Raw genomic sequence first — 24,051 nt, forward strand, 5'->3', positions numbered from 1 at the left:
ATTTGTAGATGTGACGTACAGATCTTGTTAACTGTACAGGATATCATGTATATGCCTATTAAAATACATATTCAGCTGTACATTTCTATTCTGCCCACTACCGACTTTACAATAGGGAAGAATATAAGTTTAATTAATCTAGACTATATATTTATGTATACATCTAAAATCAGTGGCCATTTCAGAGTGAACTGCAAATGTGCAGTATAACAGAATTATTCCAAATTATCTCGGAATATTCACATATATGTAGAAAAGGCAAATTTTGCACTTTTTCAAGTGTCTTTGGCTGTTGAATTGGATGTGCCCAATTTGTTGTTGACATTTAGTAAATAACTTATGGTTGGATCGATTATGATTGCTAGAGTCAATGTTACCCATGCATTGTATGGGTAAACTTTCCAATATCCGATCCAATATTTTTCCAGTACAAAAATTGTGTTATAGTTTCAATTGAAATTGCACCAGTCTCAAAGAAGGTGTAATAGGAGCTGAATTACCCCTTACTGCCTAATATATTTGAATACAGATTTTCCCACTTAACCTCTCATTTTAATGCAGGAGAAGTGTGCAATTAATAATAGTAATTTTGATGATTTTAAAATTTACCTTTGAATGTTTAAATGATTGTATTTAATTTCATTATCGTTGGACCTTGCTAAAATTAGCATGCAAATTACAAGTCCATGATAAAACAGATTTACCAAAGGTTTTTTATGGCCGACATCCCTTAAGTGTGCCTTACACTTTCAATGACCATCGTGACTGTGCTAAATATTGCTGATATTACAAGTTAAAAATTATGGCTTCCGCTTAAGCGAAAGCCAAAATAGTGCTAGAAGTATTAGCGGGACCTGATATTATTATTATTATTATAAATACTTATTGTATATAATAAAGCACCACCATATTCTGCAGCACTATCAATGGGTACAATTGAAATAAGTAAAACAATGATACAACACTTGAAAAAGACAAGACAAAATTTGACAAACAAATACAGGAGGAGTTTATTGCCCTATTCCTGTGGGAACTTGCAATCTAGGAGGGTAGGAGGATGAGAAACAGGAGGTGAGGATAGCAAGGGTGAGAATGGTGTTAATACAGAGTTAGGTGAGGGCAATACTTAGGTAAGTGTTATGCATTTGTTACTGAGTTTGGTATTAGTCTTCCCTGAACAAAAATGTCTTTAAGGAGCATTTAAAAGAAGATAGATTAGGGGAAAGTCTGACAGTGCGAGGAAGTGCGTTCCAATGGGTTGGTGCTGCACGAAAGAAGTGATGCAGTCTAGCATGTGAAGAGGTGATGATAGAAGATGCAAGGAGCAGGTCATTGTTGGATCTTAGCGGCAGGCTGGAATATGTTTGTTGATTACTGAGAACAGCACTGGTAAGGGCTTTGTATGTCAGGGTGAGAATTTTGAATTTAATTCTGCTGTGAATGGAGAGATCTGAAGATAAAGTTTCATAAAACACATGTAAAATATATTAAAATTAAGTATCACACTCATTTATAAACATCTTTAATAAAAACAAATAATAAGTTTATTATTGAAAAATGGTTTAAGGGTTTTAAAGGAATATGGCATATGACAAGATGTTTGACTAGGAAGGGATCATAAGTATACACATATATGTCTAAATATTTGTATGTGTGTATGTTTACATGTGTATTTATGTGTTAATATGTATGTGCAAATATTCATACATATAAAAACACACACGCAGTCAAATACCATGTTTTTTTTAATGGAAATACTTGGAATTTATATGATTACATGGTCTCTATATATTATCCATGAATGGATTGATGTTAAAGGGACAGTCTAGGCCAAAATAAACTTTCATGATTCAGATAGAGCATGTAATTTTAAACAATTTTACAATTTACTTTTATCACCAATTTTGCTTTGTTCTCTTGGTATTCTTAGTTGAAAGCTTAACCTAGGAGGTTCATATGCTAATAGACCTTGAAGCCCACCTCTTTCATTTTGCATTTTAACAGTTTTTCACCACTAGAGGGGTTAGTTTACGTATTTCATATAGATAACACTGTGCTCGTGCACGAGAAGTTATCTGGGAGCAGGCACTGATTGGCTAGACTGCAAGTCTGTCAAAAGAGCTGAAAAAAGGGGCAGTTTGCAGAGGCTTAGATACAAGATAATCACAGAGGTTTAAAGTATATTATTATAACTGTGTTGGTTATGCAAAACTGGGAAATGGGTAATAAAGGGATTATCTATCTTTTAAAACAATAAAAATTCTGGTGTAGACTGTCCCTTTAAACAAATTATGTAATTACCAACATGTGTCTACATGAAAATAAAATGCTCTAATGTTATGGTCTAATAATGTTAAGCTATGTCATTAGTGAAATGATGTCCTTTACGCAGTTAAGTATGGGTAAAATGAATACATTGAATAGGAAGTCAGGATGCAATTACATCTCTCCCTTTATCTCACTTCTGCTTTTGTATTGCAGTGCAGAAAGCAGTATTGTGAAACCTACACACATATGTAAAGTGGGCTTGTCTGAGTGATGCAGTCTGAGCAGTATAGAATACACGAAGCCAAGCTAAACAGAGGAGAGTGAAACACTCAGAGAAAGAGAAGCTATACTATAGAGCTTGACAAATGGAACTATAAATGGGAATATACACAACAGCAAAGAAATTAGCCCTAGAAGACATAAGAGACATCCAAATTATATCCATTTGGTTTTACAAATGACAGCGTGCTAGACGATATTGTCTTCTATAACTTGTAAGTACACGTTTGTATAACAATAATATCTGTCACTACGTAAAGCGTGGGGACAACGGATCTCAATGTTGTCTTATTATAGATCTGTTGTATTTTTAGTGTGGCATAGATAGAAATGTATTGATAACCTTGATGAATCTATAAAATTGTTTGACTGAATGTGAAACATAAAGAGCTCCATTTATTAAAGGGACATACACCCCATTTTTTTCTTACATGATTCAGATCCTTTGATAAAAAGCAAGAAGCTAAGTTCAGGAGTGTGCATGTCTCTGCAGCAGTTTGCAACATGTTATACATTATCAATAGATGGTCGCACTATTTCCTGTTAAGCACTGCTGCAGGCATGTGCACACTACCTATTTAGATATCTCTTCAACAAAGAATAACATGAGTACAAAGCAAATATGATAATAGGAGTAAAGTGGAATTTTTAAATTGTATTCTCTATCGGAATCATAAAAAGAAAAAAATGTGGGTTTCATGTCAGGCAGCACTGGAACCCTTGTGGTGGTGCAGACTTACTCATGTCAGCCTGCCACCCAGCAGTTGGAAGACCAAAAATTTTATTGTTTAAAAATATAGATAATCCCTTTATTTACCATTCCCCAGTTTTGCATATACTTTTTACCTCTGTATTTACCTTGTATGTAAGCTTCTGCTGACTGCCTCCTTATCTCAGATCTTTTGACAGACTTGCATTACAGGCAATTAGTGTGGACTCTTAAATAACTTCACTTGTGTGAGCACAGTGTTAACTATTTGAAACTGTCAAATGCATTCAGATGAGAGGCAGCTTTCAAGTGCTTAGAAATTAGCATATGAGCCTACCTAGGTTTAGCTTTCAACTAAGAATATCAAAAGAACAAAGCAAACTTGATGATAAAAGTAAATTAGAAAGTTGTTTAAATTACATTCCCTATCTGAATTATGAACGTTTAATTTAGACTTTATTATCCCTTTAATCCATCAACAAGCTTGGGGTAATTGACAGGTATGACTTGATCAGGAAGTGGTGCTGCACAAGACCTTTCTTGAGCAATAATAAATTTAGGCAGCAGGTGAACAGGGTCTGCTGCTGGCTTGTTGCTAAGGTTGTTTGATAGGATGACTATCTGATAAATAGGGTTCAATATATAATGGTTCCAGAGAGTTAAATAATATTTATATTTAAAATAAACATGAAGTATTGATAAAAAAAAGTGTAGTGTCACTAACTAATATTAAAGGACATTAAATAAAAAAAGGAATTCCCCATAAAATATGTATAGCAAAGACAATATGTAAAATACTTTTACCTGACCCTAAAACATGCTACACAGTAGGTTATTGATCAGTGCAGTAGCTTATTTCTATATTTCCATAATTACTAACACCAAAGGGGATAAGTTCATCTATCTCCAATCATTCATCTATCTCCAATCAAGACAATGAGTGCATTTTGTTTTTATATCTGTTGGGCTAATTTGGAATTGGGTTTTAACATTTCCTCTCTCCCAGCTACACCTCCCCCCCATACACCTACCCTTTGTTAACAGATAGTTTTTCATTTACAACTCTCTTTCTCACACAGACCTCACTGCAACAACAATCCTACAGACTCTCTGCACGCACTAGCCCGCCAAGCCTCCCTCCACCTCCCACTCTGGTTTTTACCTTAATATATAAACACCTAACAGCAATTAGGTGCAGCTGTCACTAATGATCCAGGATAGAGACACTACTTCACACTCACAGCCTCTGAACCAGGGCCGCCATCAGGGGGTGACAGGGGTGACTCTTGTCAGGGGCCCAATGAGCCAGGGGGGCCCCATGAGGCAAGAACTAAAAAAAAAAAAAAAAAAAAAAAAAATTTTTTTTTTTTTTTTTTTTTTTTTTTTAAATTTGGGCAGCCACCAGTGGGTACTACAGCAGAGTGCTAATTGAGCATGAGAAATGTTATTACAAGGAGTAAAGTATTATCATTTGAGAGGATTTCTTAGTGTGCACTAAACCACTATGCACAGTGTGAGACATACTTGGCACTTTGTACAGTGTGTACCTGAGTCAGACGGCAGATCACTTTCATTTGCAGAGGAGGTAGTACTTACTTAGCAAATGTTTTTTATTTCTTTGTGCAATTTTGGATTGTAACTTCAGTGTGGTAGTAGTTGTTTGGTGGGGCTAGGGGTCCATAAAAACACATTTTTTTAGCAGCAGTGTATTTATGATTATTTGACAATGCTGTAGAAATTCTATATTTAAAACCATGCAGAAATGTTTCCTCCTCAATACACAAATGGTAGATGCATTACATTCCAGTTTACTGCCCCTTTATGCAAGGACTTTCCAGATGCAAGGAGGCATTTTATCTAAGATTTTTACATCTGCATAAAATTTTATACTCTCAGACTAAGATTGCTCAGTCTTTGAAATGAGACAGGTTAACTGAAAACTGTTCAGTTTACACTACAGCTGACTTAATTTTGAAATACATATCAACAAGCCTAAATCCTGCATTTAACCAGATCTAATGGTATGAGTACCACAGTTTATTGTCCCACCAAGACAATAGTACAGCATTTTCAAAATCCATAAGTACAGCTGACAGCTGGGAATATTTGTACACTATATTTGAAGTGGTGCTCTTGGTTGGGGAAAATGGGGAAAAAACAAACATATGTCAACCTTTTAAAGGTACTTTTCTTCATCTAGCCATCTACCCAGCTCATTAATGTACAATTTTGAATTCACAGAATTATTTTTGTTTGCACATTTACAAATATTATTCTTTAAAAAGTGATCTATTAATTTCTATAATTCTTTTATCATGCATGTCACACACTGTTGATTTAGGGGATGCAAGGTGCATAAATGTTTCCTCCTGTGAGTGTTTCTGTGGGTGTCTGTGTTTATATATTTGTACTTTGGTTTGTTTCTCTAGGAGTGTGTATGCATTTTTTATCTGTGGGTCTCTCTGTGAGGGTGGGTGTGTATGTATTTGTGCATTTTTCTGTGGATGTCTGTGAGGGTGTGTGCATATGTCTTTGAGCTTTTTCTGTGGGTGTCTCTTTGAGGGTGTGTGTATGTTTGTCTTTGTGTATTTTCTCTGGATGCCTCTGTGAGGGTGGGTGTGTATGTCTGTGTTTTCTGTGGATGTCTCTGTGAGGGTGTGTGTGTGTGTGTGTATGTATGTATGTATGTATGTGTTTTCTGTGGATGTCTCTGTGAGGGTGTGTGTTTTATGTGGGTGTCCCTGTGAGGGTGTGTGTATGTCTTTGTGTGATTTCTGTGGATGTCTCAGTGAGAGTGTGTGTATGTATGTCTTTCTGTGTTTTTTATGTGGTTGTCTCTCTGTGTGTGTATGTCTTTGTGTGTTTTCTGTGGGTGTCTCTGTGTGTGTGTGTGTGTATGTCTTTGTGTGTTTTCTGAGGCTGTCTCTGTTGGTGTTTCCTTGGGTGTATGTGCAAGTTTGAGTTTGTGTGGGTGTGTCCATTGTTTGTTCCTTTTTAAGACATTTTGACCTTACTACTAATTATTCACATCTTTCTACAGACTTTGAGACTAACAAGACCTTTCCGGAAGTAACCAATCCACCATTTAACCTTTAAATTATTGTTTAGGCAGTTCAGGGCCCTTCATTTCAGCCACTGCATGCTGTTGTCATAATTTAGTTGTCATCTTCCTTTACAAAAAGATAATCAGAACTCCATATTTTGTTTTCTAAATCTCCTTTTTTTTACAAAACTGTAGTTTACCTCATTACTTGTCAGGTCAATGTAAACAAGTGCTGAGTGTCTGTTTGGGTGTCTGTGTCTGAGTGTGTTTCTTTGCGTGTCTGCTGGAGTGTCTATATGTGAATCCTTATGTGTGAGTGTGTTTGTGTGTTTCAGTGTACGAGTGTGTCTGTGTGTGTGTATGTCACTACCATTACAACATTTCCAAGTTTAAATAGACAATTAAAAATAAAGTGCATATACGTTTTAGTCACTTGGTCAAAAATTGCACATGTAAAAGGAAGGGGGGGGGGCCCTGATCAATGGATGAGTCAGGGGCCCCAAAATTTCTAGTGGCGGCCCTGCTCTGAACTGACACTTTATCATATTCTGTTACACTTTCCCAACTCTCATTTACTCACCACACATTTCACTCACTCTCAGTTTACACTGCCTTATATCAGACATATTTCCCTTCTTCCTCACCTTTTGTGTCCAATCCCTCTCCTTTAGATTGTAAGCTTGAGAGCCTCTCTACCTGTAGGCCACTGTGTATTTAAAGTGAACTACTACTGATTGTGCTCAAGGGCAGGGCATTCCTCTCCTTTTGTATAACTCAATTATTTCACCTACAACTGTAATGTACCCCAATACTGTACTTGTTTGTTTGTGTATGTAATGCATCCCTGTAATGTTCCATTATTTCTTGTATAGCGCTACGTAATCTGCTGGCGCTTTATAAATACCTGATAATAATAATAATAATAAGTTAAACAAGAGAGATTTTGAATGGTCATGTTCCTAGACTGCAAAACAGAGTAAATATTTCTAACACAGGCCTCTATTCCAATCCATTTGAATTCCAGGGCAGTTTGCCTGATATTTTGCTTGGTCTGCTAAGCCATTTAATCCAATGGAAGAGCCAAAGATTGAATTAGTAAAACCACAGGAATTAGTAAAAATCATAACAGCAGAATCTAAGTAAAATAAATTAGAAATTAAATGAAACATGGGTATCTCAGGCATTTTAAGGGAATTGTAGCAAACTTTTAGGAAAGCAAAAGATACACAGCCAACATGAAAATGCTATGTCAGATAATTCATTTAATACTGATGACTGCCTAATATGTTTGAATTAAATTATTTGTACTTACTAGTAGTGATGTCGCGAGCATAAAAATTTGGGTTCGCGAACTTCCACAACTGTTCGCGAACGTGCGAACCGGGCGAACCGTCATTGACTTCAATAGGCAGGCGAATTTTAAAACCCACAGGGACTCTTTCTGGCCACAATAGTGATGGAAAAGTTGTTTCAAGGGGACTAACACCTGGACTGTGGCATGCCGGAGGGGGATCCATGGCAAAACTGCCATGGAAAACTACATAGTTGATGCAGAGTCTGGTTTTAATCCATAAAGGGCATAAATCACCTAACATTCCTAAATTGTTTGGAATAACATGCTTTAAAACATCAGGTATGATGTTGTATCGATCAGGTAATGTAAGGGTTACGCCCTCTTCACAGTGACAGACCAAACTCCCCGTTTAACGCACCGCAAACAACTGCAAACAGTCCATTTGCACAACTGCAAACTCCCCATTTGCACAAGGTTGGATACCAAGCTACTAGGATTGGAAGAAGACACAAGCGCCAAAAAGGCTAATACCCACAGATAGAGAGAGTCTAATTATATTGATAAGTTATTTATAAAACCATGTTTTTTTTAAAAATACACAATAAAAAATGAAACAAATTCTTTAAATAAGTTGATCCTAAATGCCCAAATATGGATACTTAAAACTGGATGTGGTTGGCCAACCTTAATATTTAAATATTGCAATAGAATCAACCTAAATATTTAAATTATACAATAGTATCAATTATCTGACTAGTTTCAAAATGTCTAAATATATGCTCCTTATTACAAAGTAACCGCATTACCACATAGTATAAGCATTTGCTAAATAATAGGTAATAGGGTAATCAAAACCGTATAAAAATACACAGCTTTTTCACAAATATATTTATATCAGATCCAAGTTAAAGGTTAGCTCACGGTCACTTTGTCTTTCAGTGAGTCCCTTCGTATTGTAACCATTATTTCTCAATTGTTTATGACGGTCCTTTCTTGAATCTAGTTATTATTGAAAAAACTGGTAGCTAGCGGTCCTTCACAAGTGCACTTGTTTGCATTTACCTTAAGATGTTCGTGGTGCAGGTTTAAATCCTGTAAAGTGAAGCTCGTCCTAGCCGATTCTGGAGCCGTCCTGCTCCTTTCAACGTCTCGTGCTGTGTGTTTCAAAGTCCGCGCCTTCACCGGAAGGGCCTCTGATTGGATCTCTGTTGGGGGAGTTTCCTCTTAGGTCGTGAGTGACGGCTCTACGGCTGTTGTTCACTGTCTTCAGTCCTATTTGTTTGAGCCTAACGGTATGGAGATTGAGCAACGCGTTTCCTCTGAATACACTTCAGCCTTTGTCAAGCTATGTCTCCATATTCATTCCTTAGTTTAAATAGCCCTCTTTGGCCTCCTATTCGCTCACTGTATCTTGTGCCTAAATCATTTCTTTCTAGGCAATTCCTCTTGCCACATTGATTGTGTAATTCGGTATAATAATCAAGTTTAATGCATAATAAAAAATCAGATTTAATGCCTAATACAAAATAAATAATAAATGGGTATTGAACATATAAAGCATTTCATCATTGAGTTATATAACATAATTAGTTATATAAACATTAAGAATTTCAGGCTCATATATAATAAAATCATTTAATTTATTAAAAACCATCTCTTTGGGCATTTTGGTCGCTTATATTTAAAAAATCTTATTAAATTTGGGAAATTAAATTAAATTAATTAAAAAAACAAAACAACATATATCTAAAAATGGAAGAATTTCACTGTTGCTGATAACAGTTCATATAGTTATAAATTAATACATAATTTGTTTTATCAAAAGTTGATCATAGCGATCTTATAGGATTTCTTGGACCATATTACTTAGTTTAAGGGTGCCTTTATGCCAACGCTTAGAGCTAGCATCTAGATATAGGTAGAGATTATATATTTAAAAAACAATTTAGACTGAAGTCCTGGTTTAACCCTTTTGGTTTTAAGGTTGGGAGTTCAAAAATCCACTTTGCCTCTTTTTGTAGAAGTGCATTTGATTGATTACCCCCTCTCTTTTTCTCATTTAATTTGGTTATTGCTGTAAAATTAAACTATTTTAAATTATTATTACAGCACGTTCTAAAATGTTTGGCTACCGGGAGATCTTTATTTCGTTCTGTTTCTGAGTTTTCTATAGAGTTCAAGTGCTCTCTTATTCTCTCTCTTACTTTTCTTTCTGTCTCTCCTATGTATTGTTTTCCAAATTTTTTTACAGGTTATTAGATAGATAACATTTATATCCATACACCTAATTGTCTCCTTAATTTTATATTCTCTTTTCGTGTTAGTGGATGTGAAGATTTTTGTTTTGTTTGCATGTTTACATGCCTTACAGGATATACAAGGATAAAAACCTTGCAATTTATCACCTAAAACACCTTTGATTATGTTATAATTGTTTTGTTTAAAAGTGGGTGCTAGCTTGCTTTTTAAATTTTTTGTCTTTCTATACACACATTTCGGATTGTTTGGAAGTCTTTCTCCTAATTGGGGATCTGATTTTAGGATTTTCCAATGAGATCTTATTATCTTTTCCAATTTTAACCTAGCCTCACTATATAATATACTAGTTCCTGTATCCATATTTTTGGGGATTTTTGAGGAAGATCCCTAGAATTCACTAGCCTATATACCCTCAATTTGCGCTATCTATAATAATCTCCTGGATACCAAGCTAGCCATGTCCTGTTCCTTGTCCTCACTGATGTCATTGAAGATCTCTTCCTCCACCCAGCCACGTACAACACCAAAAGGTCCCCGAAAGGTGACAACAAGCCCCCTGGGACGCCTGCTGTGTTTGGTCTTCCACCTCCTCAAAGCCACCTTCCTCCTCTGACTCCTCTTCTTCAGACTCCTCTCTCTGCATTGTCTCTCTCTGCATTATTATAAGGTGTGTTAAGTAGTACTATTCCTATCAGTTTAATCCCTGTTACGTCCCATATCAGGGGACATGTATATCGCATCGATTTTTGGAACCCGGGAGATGGAAAAAGATGCTTGGTCGGTCCTCCTACTTCAAATTTGGGGCACTGCGCGTGCAATCTAATGAGCCACCAGATAGGAGTGGTGTGTTAAGTAGTACTATTCTTATCAGTTTAATCCCTGTTACGTCCCCTATCAGTGTTGTTTTTTTTTTTAAATGTACACTACTGTTACACCAGATATGAGTTGCACTGGTGTTACACTGTGCCCTGGCAGGCAGGCACTGAAACGCACACGTGTGAAGGAAACTGACTGCTATTATTTCACAGTCAAAAAAGTGTTGTTTTTTTTAAATGTACACTACTGTTACACCAGATATGAGTTGCACTGGGGTGACACTGTGCCCTGGCAGGCACTGAAACGCACATGTGTGAAGGAAACTGACTGCTATTATTTAATACAGTCAAAAAAGTGTTGTTTTATTTAAATGTACACTACTGTTACACCAGATATGAGTTGCACTGGGGTGACACTGTGCCCTGGCAGGCACTGAAACGCACACGTGTGAAGGAAACTGACTGCTATTATTTAAGTGGAAATTGGATGTAGAGGCGCTGGTCTTAATGGTATATCCTTTTATATGGTGTTGACACACTGAAGAAAAAAACTTGACTTGTGATTTGCAGAAGTTAACACTAAATATTGTGCGGTATACTTACTCCGAAAAAATCAGAGTTCAGCCTCTTCACATACGTTTGTAGCCTGATTTGCCCATATTTAGGATTTTACAGATATCTGCAGACAATGGAGATTACACTGAAAGTGGTTGTATCTCACAACATATATAAAATGCAATATACTCACTCCGAATAATTCGGAATCCGGTTCCCCAAAAGTGGGTTTGTAGCTTGAAAAATACTTCCAAGAAGGCAGCAGAGAAAAATACTTGTTGTAAAAACAAATATTTATTAAAACATGTTGATAAAAGCTCTTATTTTGGCTCTACGCGTTTCAACGACTGAAATCGTCTTTCTCAAGAGCAATAAAAAGTTTGGAAGTGCTGCCTATGGAGTATTAGAGGTGTATTTATACAGGTAATCAATGTTCCTGTTCCGGTGAAAACACCGGAATAGGACTCACAAATAAAACAACATTTTTATTTTTCCCTATCCAATTGTATTTGAGAATAGTGCAATATGTAGTTTTGCTTAAGCCATCTCGCTTAGAATCTCAATAATTTGTCAAATCGGATCGATATAAATCAATTATAAAATAAATAGATCGCTAACCAATCAGAACGAAGTAACAGAAAGTTCCCTTTCGAGTTCTGATCTTGTGTATTTCCCTTTCAGGTCCGACGAAGGTTGCGCTATCACGTGTCACAGTCGGGCCAATCGTATGATGAACGCTGTTCCAAATGCTCTATGTAGCTTGTGTGAGAGTTTCTTTTACGGTCCGATCAAGAGTCCAATGTCACGTGTCTTTAATGGACCAATCCTGTTTTGAGCGATATTTTCAGACTTTCATTCACCGTGTTCCAATTATAACCAGTTCTTGTCTTTTTTATTTTCTCTAAAGGGTATGTAATGAAAGTGCGGATCACCTTGGGTCATATATTAGTTGTATATAAGACAATAATACATTTTATAGAACAAAATCATTAGAGTTATAAAATAAATATTAAAGATTAACTATGTAAATTTCTGGAAATACAATTTCTTGAAATAAAATTTCTTAAGATAAAAATGCCAAATAAAACAAAGCAAAATAATAATATCTACTTTTCAGTTGTGGTCATAACATTAAAATTATTCGATCATGTCATGATTCCAAGTGAAAATTCTTATTAGCTTGTTGATACTATCTTTTGTATGTCTATATGTAGCATAACTCCTTCTCATAAGTTGATACATGATACATGAATACATGGATAAATAACGTTTTTTTTGTATTATATATTAAATTGGGTTTGCTTCAATAAGTGAATTGGTATTACCTACTATTTAAGTATTCTCCTAACTGTGAATGGTTGAAAAAATAAAATATAATAAAAAATATATAATAAAAAATAAAAAATAAAATAAAAATTTAAATTGGATAAAATAAAAATAAAATAAAATAAAATAAAATTGGGGTAATGAAAAAAATAATAATGTGAATGATTATTGTGTGGTTCTTTTATGTTATATCTTTTTATTTAATGTTTGTTTATTAAATAAACACTGCCACTCTGATATCTTTATTTAATCCATAGTGTCCATATGTTTTTAATGTGTGTATCCACCATAGCTCTCTTTTGTTTAATTCTCTTTCTTTCTCACCCCCTCTCCAATGTAGTGAAACTTTTTCTATACCAATCCATGATAGATGTTTTTTATCATATAGTGAGCAGTTATTATAGTGTAATGGAACTCCATGATCTTCCTTCTCCTTTTCAATTTTATTAAGATGTTCTAGTATTCGTGTCTTTACAAATCTTGAGGTCTGACCCAAATATTGAATCTGGCAGTTGCACTGTAATAAATAAATTAATTTTTTTGTTTTACAACTGATGAAATCTTTTATTGTATATGTTTTTCCTGTTGTGGTGGAAGTGAATGTCTTATGTGTTTTTTTTGTATAGTTACACGCCTTGCAATGTCCACAGGTATAGAACCCTGTTAGGTTTGCAATCTGTATGGGTTTAGGGGGCTTCATCCCTTTTATAAGAGACGGTGCTAATTTTTGTTTAAAGCTGGTTCCTTTTCTGAAAGTTATGATAGGTTTTTTTGGGATGATATTATTCAAATATTCATCATTCTTAAGGACATTCCAATTTTGATTTATAATGTGTTTGATTTGTTTATGACCACTATTGTAAGTGGTGATAAACCTGGGAAAATTTTGATTATGTAAGGGTTCTTATTTTTTATTTGTAATTAGGAGATGTCGGTCTCTATTTCCAACTTCAACTCTATCTTGTTCTAGAGTGTTGCTATCATAACCTTTATGTTCAAACCTTTCTTTGATAATTTTAGATTGTATATTAAAATCATCTATAGTATAGCAATTTCTTCTTATACGGAGAAATTGCCCTTTGGGAATTGCTTTTAACCAAGTTGGATGATGTTCGCTATCTCTTCTGATATAGGTATTCATATCACAACTTTTAAAGAAGGTTTTAGTATGTACATTACCCGCTTCTACAAAGATTGTCAGGTCCAAGAAATTAATTTCGGTTTTATTGAATTCTGGTGTCAGTACTATACCTATATTGTTGTTATTTAAATGGGAAACAAAAGATTTTAATGATTCTTCGTCATTATTCCAGACACAAAGAACATCATCTATGTACCTCCGCCAGGATACCAGGCTCGCCCCAACCACGTCACATGACCATACATAAGTGTGTTCATAGTGGTCCATGTATATATTCACGTAACTTGGGGCGAACCTGGTGCCCATGGCGGTGCCACATATCTGAAGGTACTGTTTATTATTGAACCAAAAAAATTATGTTTTAATATGAATTCTATTGATATAAGAATAAATTCTAATAATGCAGTAGATAAATCCTTGTCTTGTTCAAGTTTCCATTTTATGGCTGCTATGCCTTTCTGATGGTCAATGATGGAATATAAAGATGTTACATCCATCGTTAACCATGAATAACCTGGTTCCCATTTCATATCTTTAAGTATATTAAGTACTTGTTTAGTGTCTTTAAGGTATGATCTTGCTGTTCGTGCATAGGGTTGCAAAAAGTGATCTATAAAAGCCGATAGATTACATGTCAAAGAATCTACCCCACTAATGATAGGTCTCCCTATTTTTTATTTTTTATTATATTTTTTATTATATTTTATTTTTTCAACCATTCACAGTTAGGAGAATACTTAAATAGTAGGTAATACCAATTCACTTATTGAAGCAAACCCAATTTAATATATAATACAAAATAACCGTTATTCATGTATCATGTATCAACTTATGAGAAGGAGTTATGCTACATATAGACATACAAAAGATAGTATCAACAAGCTAATAAGAATTTTCACTCGAAATCATGACATGATCGAATAATTTTAATGTTATGATCACAACTGAAAAGTAGATATTATTATTTTGCTTTGTTTTATTTGGCATTTTTATCTTAAGAAATTCTATTTCAAGAAATTGTATTTCCAGAAATTTACATAGTTAATCTTTAATATTTATTTTAGAACTCTAATGATTTTGTTCTAAAAAATGTATTATTGTCTTATATACAACTAATATATGACCCAAGGTGATCCGCACTTTCATTACATACCCCTTAGAGAAAATAAAAAAGACAAGAACTGGTTATAATTGGAACACAGTGAATGAAAGTCTGGAAATATCGCTCAAAACAGGATTGGTCCATTAAAGACACGTGACATTGGACTCTTGATCGGACCGTAAAAGAGACTCTCACACAAGCTACATAGAGCATTTGGAACAGCGTTCATCCTACGATTGGCCTGACTGTGACACGTGATAGCGCAACCTTCGTCGGACCTGAAATGGAAATACACAAGATCGGGACTCGAAAGGGAACTTTCTGTTACTTTGTTCTGATTGGTTAATGATCTTTTTATTTTATAATTGATTTATATCGATCCGATTTGACAAATTATTGAGATTCTAAGCGAGATGGCTTAAGCAAAACTACATATTGCACTATTCTCAAATACAATCGGATGGGAATAAATAAAAATGTTGTTTTATTTGTGAGTCCTATTCCAGTGTTTTCACCGGAACAGGAACATTGATTACCTGTATAAATACACCTGTAATACTCCATAGGCAGCACTTCCAAACTTTTTATTGCTCTTGAGAAAGACGATTTCAGTCGTTGAAACGCGTAGAGCCAAAATAAGAGCTTTTATCAACATGTTTTAATAAATATTTGTTTTTTACAACAAGTATTTTTCTCTGCTGCCTTTTTGGAAGTATTTTTCAAGCTACAAACCCACTTTTGAGGAACCTTATTCCGAATTATTCGGAGTGAGTATATTGCATTTTATATATGTTGTGAGATACAACCACTTTCAGTGTAATCTCCATTATCTGCAGATATCTGTAAAATCCTAAATATGGGCAAATCAGGCTACAAACTTATGTGAAGAGGCTGAACTCTGAATTTTTCGGAGTAAGTATACAGCACAATATTTGGTGTTAACTTCTGCAAATCACAAGTCAAGTTTTTTTCTTCAGTGTGTCAACACCATATAAAAGGATATACCATTAAGACCAGCACCTCTACATCCAATTTCCACTAATCTATAAACAGTCCTTTGGGAGAGACTGAAAGAAGGCTGCGGTCACACAAGAGGGGAGTATTTTTCTCTAACTATTCTAGTCATTCTGTACAGTTTGTTGTTTTAACACCTACCATATCTGTATAGTATCTGAAATTCCTCTGGTATTATTTAACACAGTCAAAAAAGTGTTGTTTTTTTTAAAATGTACACTACTGTTACACCAGATATGAGTTGCACTGGGGTGACAATGTGCCCTGGCAGGCACTGAAACGCACACGTGTGAAGGAAACTGACTGCTATTATTTAACACAGTCAAAAAAGTGTTGTTTTTTTTAAATGTACACTACTGTTACACCAGATATGAGTTGCACTGGGGTGACACTGTGCCCTGGCAGGCACTGAAACGCACACGTGTGAAGGAAACTGACTGCTATTATTTAACACAGTCAAAAAAGTGTTGTTTTTTTTAAATGTACACTACTGTTACACCAGATATGAGTTGCACTGGGGTGACACTGTGCCCTGGCAGGCACTGAAATGCACACGTGTGAAGGAAACTGACTGCTATTATTTAACACAGTCAAAAAAGTGTTTTTTTTTTTTTAAATGTACACTACTGTTACACCAGATATGAGTTGCACTGGGGTGACACTGTGCCCTGGCAGGCACTGAAACGCACACGTGTGAAGGAAACTGACTGCTATTATTTAACACAGTCAAAAAAGTGTTGTTTTTTTTAAATGTACACTACTGTTACACCAGATATGAGTGGTGGCACTGGGCAAGTGGGCACAGTATATGCTGTGAGCCTGACACACACGCTGGCAGGCAGGCAACTGCAATTAGATTACACAGGAAAAAAAAAAAGCAGACTGATGAAGGGCTTTTTGGGGTGCTGTCCTTACAGCAGAGATCAGATGAGTCCTTCAGGACTGTAGTGGACACTGAATACACTAGCCTAGCTATCGATTTCCCTATTAAATCAGCAGCAGCTACACTGTCCCTCCTCTCACTAAGAATGCAGCTTCCGAATTAATCTAAAATGGATGCTGTCCAGGAGGTAGGAGGGTCTGGGAGGGAGGGTCTGCTGCTGATTGGCTGGAATGTGTCTGCTGACTGTGAGGTACAGGGTCAAAGTTTTACTCAATGATGACGAATAGGGGGCAGATCGAACATTGCATATGTTCACCCGCTGCAGCGAACGCGAACAAGCTATGTTCACCTGGAACTATTCGCCGGCGAACTATTCGCAACATCACTACTTACTAGTTTATGAATTTTACAGTTAATAATGTAATATTTTTGTTTTCAAATTTAAACATTAACATGACAGAATATAAATTAATATAAATATTTAATTTTACTAAAGTTCATTATTCTAACTATGAATTGAGCTATTTTTAAGCACACACAAAACCCTTAATATTATATGTAGAAAAAAATAACAAAATAACTGAAAAGCTCTATCAATAACCAAGTAATGCCACTCATAACAGGCCAAATTAGCTTTTGTAAAGATCAAGGGGTCGATCCGATATAAAGCGTCGCCCGCAAAAGCCGGCGACGCCAATATTTACGCTGATTTGGGGGTCGATCCGATATAAATCGTCGCCCGCAAAAGCCGGCGACGCCAATATTTGCGCGGATTTGGTATCCTATATACGGCGTAAGCTAGAAGTTACGCGCGTAGATTTCTGGCGTCGCCCGTAGTTTTTTGGCCCATAGACTGACATACAAAACACGCGCAATTTGCTATCCTATATACGGCGTAAGGACTTACGCGCGCAGATTTTTCAAAATCTACGCCATTCTCAGCTCGCCACAAATTGAAGGCGCAGGTACCCTTGCACTGACTTAGAAACCAACGTAACTCTCAGAAGGCCTAACAAATGCATGCCTAACAATATACATAGCAGCAGCTTGTTCACAAATAGTTAACCTCTTAAAAGCATTTATTATTCCTGCCCCTGCAAGTGTGTCAAACCAATCACAAACAGCACAACCTCTCACCTGCAGCCTTAAAACACCTGCAAATGCACACCCTCATTAGCCACCATGTTTCCCTTGCAGTATATAGCATTTAGAGTGAGACAGCGTCGTGGGGCACAAGGGGTGCTGGAACCCCTACAAGCCCCTGTTTTGGATGGTATCCCTGCTGCTGAGGTCCCTGGTCATGGTGCTGTAGCTGTCCCTGCTCCAGCTGCTGCTGCTGCCCTCCCTGCTCCTCCTGCTGTTGTGCCTGTTCCTGGTGCTCCCCATGCTGCTGTTGCTGCAGCTGCCCATAGGCCAGCAGGGCCTATAAGACGAAGGCATCAGCAGAGGGGAAGAGCACCAAGGGTACACAGGGTTAGGGTCACCCTGTTTGGGATGACAGAAGTGGAGGTCAGGGAAAAATATCGCTTGACATCTGCAAGCCTCATTAACCTATATGAGGTGTTGAAGGATGAAATTGACCCTCAAGCGTATAGGAACCGAGCTCTGACTGGTATGCAGAAGCTGTTGTGTGTTGTACACTTCCTGGCAACTGGCTCATACCAGTCAACAGAGGGGCTTGTGTCTGGCCTAGCGCAGTCTACCTTCTCCAGGATTCTAGGGGAGGTTCTGACTGCTCTAGATAACCAGACACAAAGATACATTCATTTCCCCCATACCCCCCAGGAATGGAACCGTCTTAAACAAGGCTTCTATCGACTGGGGGGTATTCCTAATGTCATGGGGGCAATTGATTGCACACATGTGCGTATTGTGGCCCCACATGAGGAGACAATCCTCTATATTAACAGGAAAGGGTTTCACTCATTGAATTGCCAGATGGTCTGCGATACCAATCTGAAATTCTTACATGTGTATGCAGGCTTCCCAGGGAGTGCACATGATTCCTACATCCTGCGCCAGACCTCCTTATTCAATATGTTTGAAAATGGAACACTTTCGGGAGGATGGCTGCTTGGTGAGTACCTTCATTCTGTCTGTATATTTCTAATAAAGGGACACTAAACACATATTGTCATCTCATGTGTCAGATAGAGAATACAATGTTAAACAGCATTACAATTCACTTCTCTTATATCATTTTATTCATTCTTTAAATATATTTTTTTTTTAAATTTCTAATTCACATATATGAGCCAATCATATGAGGCTTCTATGTGCAGCCACCAATCAGCAGCTATTGAGCATATCTAATATGCTTGTCATCAAGAGTTATCTATAGAATGGAGAAAATGATCTAATCAAAGTTAATTATTAAGCTGCTAACAATTGCAGGTTCTTATTAAATGGACAGTCTAGTATAAATTGCTCTTCCATTATTCAGATAGGCCTTTTAATTTTAATTAACTATCCTGATTACTTCCATTAATGTTTGGATTAAATCTATCTTTTATATGTGATTCATGTTGTGTCCCTTTAAAGCACATGATGTACCTGTAGTAATCCAAACACATATGTTACATGACAGGTGACGCAGGGTACGGCTGCAGACCATGGCTATTAACCCCCTTGGTGCACCCCATTACAGAGCCACAACTCAGGTACCAGGAGGCACACATAAGAACAAGGAATGTCATTGAAAGGAGCTTTGGCCTATTAAAAACCAGGTTCAGGTGTCTGGATGTTACAGGCGGAGCACTACAGTATAACCCCAACAAAGTGTGTTCCATTATCAATGCTTGCTGTATTCTACACAACATTGCTGTGGACACACGTTTGTTGGGGGACATTGACCCAGAGCAGCAGCAGCAGCTGGTTCCTGTACTTGAGGATGTGGACAGGGGGACACTGAGGGGGAATGAAGTGAGGGATTATGTCATCCGGGAATACTTCACCTGTAAGTTACTTATTCATAATTACAGTAAACCGTAACATTCACATGTATTATGATGTTTGACAGTACCTCACCAACCATTGCATGTGTATATATCATGTCTTGCAGAATGTAAAAGTTTGGATTTCCACTGCATGTAAGTGAAACTACTACATCCCAACCCCCTTCCCTTAAAGGGACACTATACCCAAACATATTGTTTCATGATTAAGGATAGAGAAGATAATTTTTAAAAACCTTATAATTGAAATCAATTACCTATTTTCATTATTTATTTAGATATACTTTAATGAAGACATAGAAATGCACACAGTGAAGAAATTGCAGGAGGCATCTATATACAGCTACTAATCATCAGCTACCAAGCATATCTTGATATTGTTTTCAGCAAAGAATATCAATAGAATAAAGCTACAGAAATAATAGAATGAAATCATAGTTTTTTTTTTAAATTATCTTCTCCTTCAAAATCATGAAGTAAAAATATTTGCTTTAATGTCCCTTTAACAACCCTAATTACTGTATATTTATAATTTGTTTAATTCATGTTTAGTTCACTATCATTAAGAATGAGGATAATGGATATTTATACCTTATGTTCACACCTTCTTTAAATATATTATTAGTTATATATACCAACGTGTCAATTTATATTGGATGTGAGAAACCTTGATGTACATCTTAGAAGTTAATATTACTATATGTACCGTTGAGACACAACCATGTCATGTTGTTTATTGAGCATAATTATGTCATAAACATTATAATAATACCTTTTTGGTCCATTTCAACACAGGTATTATTATATGTTTTACCAATATTACTGTACTAAAACACAACTCACATGGATGTGGATGACAATTAGATAGTAAATAACAGAGGACAAGATTTTCATTGAAATTGAATAATATTTTTTTTTTTTTTAGGCCTCTTAGATGAGGGGCCTGGTGTGGGTCTTCTGCCTCTCCTGGGTTGTGTGGATACAGTAGGAGTGCTGGTCACAGAGGAGATACTTGATGCCATGTCCTGCTGTTGGGTGAAATGCTCCACCAAAGCCCCCAACAGTTGATTCTGTTCCCTCCATCTTTGGTCACTTTGGATTTGCATGTCCGATATTACACGTAGCATTTGGTTCTGATTTTGGACCATAGCTGATAGCGATGCTGCCATGTCCCTTTGCAGCTCATTCGACCTCTGTTGCAAACAGTGTTGGGTTCTATGGAACCTGTGTTGTTCCCTCTGCATATTCTGACACGTTTCCGTTAGAGTCTCACAGGTCAAAGTTTGCCTCCTCTGTAGTGAGATATATTCATCACCCATGGCAGAACTCAATTGATCCATGGGCTCTTCATCAGCAGGGACAATAGGCACTCTTTCAATGACGTGTTCCTCAGCTGGAGGTGCCGGAACAACAACCTCAGTTGGAGGTGCCAGAACAACAACCTCAGTTGGAGGTGCCGGAAAAATAACTTCAGTTGGAGGTGCCAGAACAACAACCTCAGTTGGAGGTGCCGGAACAATAACCTCAGTTGGAGATGCCGGAACAATAACCTCAGTTGGAGGTGCCGGAACAATAACCTCAGTTGGAGGTGCCGGAACAATAACCTCAGTTGGAGGTGCCGGAACAATAACCTCAGTTGGAGGTGCCGGAACAAAAACAGCAGCTGGACGTGCAGGAAGAGATATCTCAGCTGGAGGTGCAGCCACAGGGATATGAGCTGGAGGTGCAGGGCGATGGATTACAGTTGGTGGAGCCCTTCCAACTGAAGATGATGGTCCAGATGTCGGGATGGACCGATAGTCCCAATGGCCGCTGGTGTGCATCCACTCAGCCTGCTGGTATACTCCTGTAGTGCCCTGATATTCTTGGGGGGGGGGAAATACATCTACCCTTTGGGGCTGGTGGGGCTCCCCCTCCAAGCCATAGGAATATTCCTCCTGCCAGGGGTCCTGCCAGGTATCCTCCTCTAATGCAGGTGGCATGATATGTGGATTTTCGATTGACGCAGTCCAAGACATCTCATGCCTGGCATACTCCTGCTGTCTTATCTGTACCGGTGGTTGTGGTGGACATATATTTAGAACCGGTGTTGGGGGATTCATGGGCGTAGGCACCCTGGTGACTGGAGGTTCTGTGAAGGAGTCAAATGATGAGAGTGATTAGTACAGTCACATATCTATCCATGTGGGCATACAATTTACATGCTAGGGCCTATCCACATTCTCATGTCAAACTCTATAACATGCTTGTGCACATTGAGATTTGTGATATGAGGGTTTGTAATATGCTAATTATACATGTATGTGTTTCATACAATAGTTCTGTGTACATGTCAGTGATGGAGAAAATGTGTTCTTTAAGTGACACTATGGTTGTGATGACTATGGTGTCCATTTACTGAAAGGTCTACATGTGGCTTGTGGCCTGTGTTACTCTGAGACATGTTAGTATTTCACTATTCTACCTCATATCATGATTTTCAATGTGTTAAGTAGCATTAAATGGACATGCAAAACATATTTATTATTTCATGATTCAGCTAGACAAGCATGGAATTCTAAAAAAATTGTAATTTACTTCCAGTAGCTAATATGCTTCATTATCTTGATATTCTTAGCTGATATGCATTTCTTGATAGGCTCAGAAGCTGCTGATTGGTGGCTGTACATCAATGCCTCGTGTGATTGCCTCACCCATGTGCATTGATATTTAATAAACTAAGATTTTCAAAATAATAATTAAATATAGATAATGGAAGTAAATTTGGATGTTGTTTAAAACTATATTCTCTATCTGAATAATGAAAAAAAATCTTTGTGTTTCATGTCCCTTTAATGTTAAATATCATTGTATATTTAGTTGTTAGTAATCAAAATACCATGATCCTCATTGTGTACATGAATGTGTGACAATATAGGATGTTATAACTCAAATACATATTATACTAGTGTGTGGGATGTTACTCACCAGCATGCTGTGCTGATGTTGCAGTCCCTGAGTCACGAGCCCCTGGAAGTCCACGGACTGCTGTGAGGCTCAGGGACCTACGAATGAGCTCCTGCCACTCATTGTATTCGGCCTCATAGTGAGGCCCACCTCCTGTTGCCCTCTGGGAGATTGCTTCCTGGCCCATCCTCTCCTTGACTCTCCTCTTGCAATCATTCCATCTCTTCTTAAGCCCGTCAACATTCCTCCTCTGTTGGGACACTCCATTGACGGCCTCCACCACCTTCTGCCAAGCATCTTTACGCCTCCGGGCAACTCCTTTGCCCTTCTCTTGTCCAAAGAGGGCATTATGGTTCTCCAGGACAGCCTGGACGAGAGCGAGGTTTTCGGCAAAACTGAAATTGGGACACCTCATACGCTCCTCGTCCTGGGCTGCCTGGCTCCCTCCCTGGGATGTCCCTGGTGTGGGTTCCTCCCTATCCTCTCCCTCCTCCCCCCTTCTATCCCCATGTGCACCCTCTATCCCTCTTCTCAGTGTGCATGGCCTTTGGGCAACCCCACTCCCATCCTCCCTTCTGGCTCTCCCTCTCCCCACTCCGCTCACTCCCTGACGGGGACCCTGCTGCTCCTCCTGTACATAATCCTCTCCCTGCGACTCCCCTTCCCTCCTCCCCCCAGCCCTATCTCTCCCTGACATCCTCACACTACACACACTCACACACTCACACTCACTCCCACTTCAATCACACACAATCACAACCAGACACTCAGCCTTTCAAACTGTAAAAGATAAATAAAGAGTGTTGGGTGTTATAAAAAAAAAGTGTTGTGTATTTTGTATATGTGTGTATGCAAAATGTGTGCAATATGAAAAAAAGTGTAAGTAAATGTACTGGCTTAACAATCCAACCAACAATCCGACCTAACTAACTTGATGATGCTCCTTTCTCACTACTCTTACCACTAATCTCTATACTCGCTGTAGTGTGCTGTAGCTCCAAGAACCAACCAAACACACTAAAGAAATTGCGGCTGCGCAGGTGTTTAAGTATGATTTTTGAATCTCGTCATTACGTGGCGCATCTCTTAGAACTGGCGTAATTTTTTATGAGTCGTAGGCTAATTTGCATAAAACTACACTTTATTGAGACTTTACGTGAACAAAAAACAGGCGCAAGTACTTGCGACGACTAAAAGGTGTATTTGCGCACGTTTTGCCTGCTCGTCGGTTTTTCTCACTTACGCCAGTTTAGCATCTGACGGCGGTGAATATTGGATAGCTCGAGTTGCGAGCTGAAACTGCGGACGACGCGGGTTACCTCGCTTGCGCCGAAAACTACGACCTATATCGGATCGCGCCCTTGGTATCCTATATACGGCGTAACCTAGAAGTTACGCGCGTATATTTCTGCCGTCGCCCGTAGTTTTTTGGGACATAGGCAGGTATACCAAACCAGCGCAGT

The 24,051-nt window shown here is 37.6% G+C and overlaps 1 protein-coding gene across 1 annotated transcript in view; it reads left to right on the forward strand.

Moving 5' to 3' along the window:
• The first annotated feature begins 2,575 nt into the window (after positions 1-2,575).
• The window catches only part of LOC128639079 (sialic acid-binding Ig-like lectin 14), a 298,418-nt gene continuing 276,942 nt past the window's right edge, over positions 2,576-24,051 (forward strand). Inside the window, exon 1 of the mRNA XM_053691230.1 lies at positions 2,576-2,762. The gene's annotated coding sequence lies outside the window, so the exon portion shown is untranslated. The remainder of the gene's footprint in view (positions 2,763-24,051) is intronic.

This window comes from Bombina bombina, chromosome 8 (assembly GCF_027579735.1).
Source record: "Bombina bombina isolate aBomBom1 chromosome 8, aBomBom1.pri, whole genome shotgun sequence".
Classification (NCBI taxonomy): Eukaryota; Metazoa; Chordata; class Amphibia; order Anura; family Bombinatoridae; genus Bombina; species Bombina bombina.